The sequence below is a fragment of the Narcine bancroftii genome, chromosome 10, assembly GCF_036971445.1.
Source record: "Narcine bancroftii isolate sNarBan1 chromosome 10, sNarBan1.hap1, whole genome shotgun sequence".
NCBI lineage: Eukaryota > Metazoa > Chordata > Chondrichthyes > Torpediniformes > Narcinidae > Narcine > Narcine bancroftii.
Genome location: NC_091478.1, coordinates 18,982,721 through 18,986,364, shown reverse-complemented (window position 1 = coordinate 18,986,364; position 3,644 = coordinate 18,982,721). Strand labels below are relative to the sequence as shown.

General features: G+C 44.4%; 1 non-coding gene across 1 annotated transcript; it reads right to left on the bottom strand.

Annotated features, from left to right (window-relative positions):
• Positions 1–460: 460 nt before the first annotated feature.
• On the bottom strand, positions 461–622 carry LOC138745114 (U1 spliceosomal RNA). Its single transcript, XR_011346042.1, has one exon. It is a non-coding gene; the product is annotated as a U1 spliceosomal RNA (small nuclear RNA).
• Positions 623–3,644: the final 3,022 nt, after the last annotated feature.

The window sequence follows — 3,644 nt, the reverse complement described above, 5'->3', positions numbered from 1 at the left end:
GTAACTCATCAGGTCCCTGGAGTTTATCATTTTTGCCACATCTTTCAATATGATCATGGGCTGACTCCCTTCCTTCCTCCCTCAATCCCTCCCTCCCTTTCTCCCTTCTTCCTTTCCCTCCCTCATGAGTTCGGCCGCCGTGTGGGAAATTCAGAATGTGTTGAGGCATCCTAACCTTGCTTGCAGCTTGCTGTTACACACCTTGAGCATTGTGCAGTAGAACAGTTTCAGAGCTGTTCTTCCGTCTCAGCTCGAGAAGCATCCTCAGTGCTCTTTGCACAACAATACATTTGGTGCAGTTCTATTCTAACTTGCAGCGGTTTCTAATTATGCCTTCCACCAATAAATAAGCTGAATACAATTAAAAGCTTGGACAGCTCAGTATGTTGCTGCTCTATTTTATTCGAGATTGCTCAATTCTCATCGCATTAGCACATTTTCCATCCCTGTTTTTTTTATTCAGGGGAGAGCGTGAACGCAGTCCCCCACTACCACAAATTTTGCAGTCGAGTATCCCGCATTTGGGGACATCGCAGGCGTCAGCACACCCGAAGTGCAATGGGATAGCCTCGTTTCCATCCCTGGTTGATGCTGATTTTGTGCCCGTACTGAAGTTAACTTTCTCGTCTCCTTCAGAAGTTCAACCACATTGAGCAAAGTCACCACCCCGAGTGAGCATCAATCAAGTTTATTGATGGATACCCTTCTCCAATACCCTTCCTTCCTTTCGAACGCTTTCGACCTACACTTCTTGTGTTCATCAAGAGAGTCATTAGATCCAGGCTGCGACTCCTTCTTTTTCCAGTGGAGAGCCTTTATATCTCATGCCAACCAGGACTTCTTAAAGTCGTTAGCCTAACAGGAACGTGCCATGCCTGGACTCTTGTTTTCTCACCTTTTAAAAACTTTGCTTGCAACCAGTTTGCTCTGAGGAAGTGCCGGTGAGCATAGCAGTTGCCCATCACCCCCCCCCCCCCCCCCCCCCACCCCCACTGCTTGCCAAGACTCTGAAACTGTACTCTATCATTATCCATGTTTCAACTGCACTTTTTTTTCTTTGGAGAATCTCCACTTAATAATAATTGCAATCTTAAATTATGAAAGCTTTACATCACTGCTGCACTTTCAACCAACCCTCCAGCCACGGCCTCATAATTTATTCTATTCCGATTCACTGAAAGAGTGTTTGATGAACTGAGCAGATAGGATGGTGGGGATTGAGACAGAGGGAGCAGTTCATTTCAGGCATCCATTAATGTGTCTTGCCTGCAAATTACTTGTGAAACTGTGCCTTTGGTAAGAATGCTTACAAAAGCAATTCAGATGGAGTCAGACAAACTTGAAGCCTTATTTGGTTGGTAAATATACAGTGTGTCTACAGATGGTGTCTGTTGAATGATGCCTTATGATCCAAAGCATTGGACAATGGGAAGGACATACGAATAAGGAATATTTAATGAGATGAGCTGGGTGTATGACCTCAAAACTATGGTACAGTAAAATAATATCCCCAGAAAATGTAATTGCTTAGATGTTTAAATGGGCTATTTAAAGAGCAAAGGAAACTAAACCATTAATGATCATTAAAGCCACTTCTCCCAATAAAAGCAAGTCAATCTTCCCAGAAAGATGCAGTGAATAGAGAATAGTTATCTGCAAATTTACTGCACTCAGTAAATCTCAGTCACTCACAAGGAAATCACCGAATAATTTGCATTCTTGTTATGAATAGTACATATGAAGTTTAAGAGGTAAATATGAAGGTAAAACCATAGAACGAACGAGCAGAAATAGACCATTCAGCCCATCGAGTCTGCCCATCCATTTCCTCATGACCTAATCCATTTCCTGACTCAGCCCCACTGCCCGGCCTTCTCGCATATGTTCTGATGCCCTGAAGATGGACCTATCAATCTCTGCCTTAAATACAATCAATGACAGCCACCACAATTGACTGTGGCAACAAATTGCACGGATTCACCCCTCTCTGGCCAAACAAATTTCTCCACACTCAATGCTATAGTAGTGGCCTCTTGTCCTAGACTCTCCCACCATGGGAAAGATTGTGAAGGTACGTTGAAGGTCAATGCAAATAAATGGTGGCCAATTTAATTTGAATGTTATTGCAAAGATCAGCAGAGCTATATGTTGTGCAAACCTCATCTCTGATGTATTTGTATCCTTCGATCAGACAAAATTGCATATTTTAGAAATGTTTTATTTTCACTTGGTTATCATTGCAGCCCGTCTCAAGTTCTGTATAGTTGGAGTCACATGCTTCAGTTCAAGAAAATTCAAACAAATAATTTGAATTCAAATTGCATAAACGAATGAACATTGTTAACCATCAAACCTGATGCTTGCACCTGATTAGTTCAGCATGATGCTCTACAGTCAAGTAGAGGAAAAGAAAATATTGCAAATAGTTGCACTGATTTATCCAGAAGAACATTTCTTTGAAGCAACAGGGGGACTCAGTGAGCCAGGCAGCATCAATGGAGAAATGATCAGTCAACGCTTCGGGTTTAGACCCTTTATTAAGACAAATTTACTAAATGTGTTAACTATAAGAAACATGCAAACTGCTGGAGAAGCTCAGCAGGTCAGTCGGGGTCCTTTATGTAGCAAAGGTAAAGACACAGAACCGACGTTTCGGGCATGAGGCCTTCATTGAAGTATGAGAAAATGCCAGCAAGCGTCCGAACAAAAGAGTGGGTGGTGGTGGGGGGGAAAGAAGGGTGGCAAAAGCAAGAGATGATAGGTTGAGAAAGGAGGGAAGGGACAGCAGCAATGAGGAGAGAAGGAATGGCAGGGTGGGTAGGAGAACTGGAAAGACAGGAGAAAAGGGAGGCAGTAAAGTCAAAGTTATTGCCATCTGCTGGAGAGAGCCCAGATGGAAAATAAGGTGTTGTTCCTTCAATCTGCAGGTGGTCAGGGTGGGATAATACACAAGGCCATAGACAGACATGCAAGCATGGGAATGTGACCCAGAATTGAAATGGTTCGTCACTGGGAGGTTTCTGTGGTTGCGAATGAAGAGGAGGTGCTGAGTGAAGTGACCTCCCAGTTTGCAACCGGTCTCTCTGACGTAGTGAGTGCAACTAAGGGTGGACCAGATACAGTAAAAATAAGTCCTCTGGATGTACAAGTGAAGTGTTGCTTCACGTGAAAGGTCTGTTTGGGGCCCATGGACCGTGGTGAGGGAGGAGGTATGGGCGCGTGTTGCACCTCCTACGGGCACAGGGGAAGGTGCCGGGGCTGCGATGAGGGATGAGTGCATGCAGGAAACATAGTGGGAGAGGTCCCTGTGGAAGGCCAAGGAGGGAGGAGAAGGAAAATTGTGTCTGGTGGTGGGATCCTATAGTAAGACCATGTTAATTACATTGTCATCCAAAGCATTCATATACAGTAGAGACGAAACAACAGTGGAGCCAGCACTGACCCCTGGGGCACACCACTGTTCATAGCAACCTACTCAAAAGTGCAGGAGAAAGTCAGTGGGTCACGGAGCATCCGCAGGAAGCAAAAAGCAATCAACAATTCGGGCCTGACCTTCATTAGGAATCTGGATAAACAGATTGATCCTTCAATAAAAAGGGGAGGGAGGGGGAGGAAGGAAGGGAATGACTGAGGGGCAAAAGCTA